Below are 323 nucleotides of genomic sequence, written 5' to 3' on the forward strand. Positions count from 1 at the left end.
CATCTTATCTTGAGATTTTTCAAGTTAGTCTTTGTAATTTTTTATATTCTGCTTGTTCTTTCTCTCCCATCAGTTACCAAAAATTAAACATTAATAAATTTATCGACTAATCAAATTTCTGTATCCTTTTGTGTCAAAGTAATTCCCCCTCTGTGTTTATCCCTAACAGCTTGGCCAATGGAATGTAGTGATTTCAGGATTGGAATTGAATTTTGATTTATAATTAAGGATTTCCAAATATTAGGTTGCTGATAAATAAGGCATATTCATTTCATTTTTTTTTTCCTTATCATCTTTCTAAGGGTCCGTTTGATTACAAAGAT

The sequence above is a fragment of the Olea europaea genome, unplaced genomic scaffold (assembly GCF_002742605.1).
Source record: "Olea europaea var. sylvestris unplaced genomic scaffold, O_europaea_v1 scaffold2231, whole genome shotgun sequence".
NCBI lineage: Eukaryota > Viridiplantae > Streptophyta > Magnoliopsida > Lamiales > Oleaceae > Olea > Olea europaea.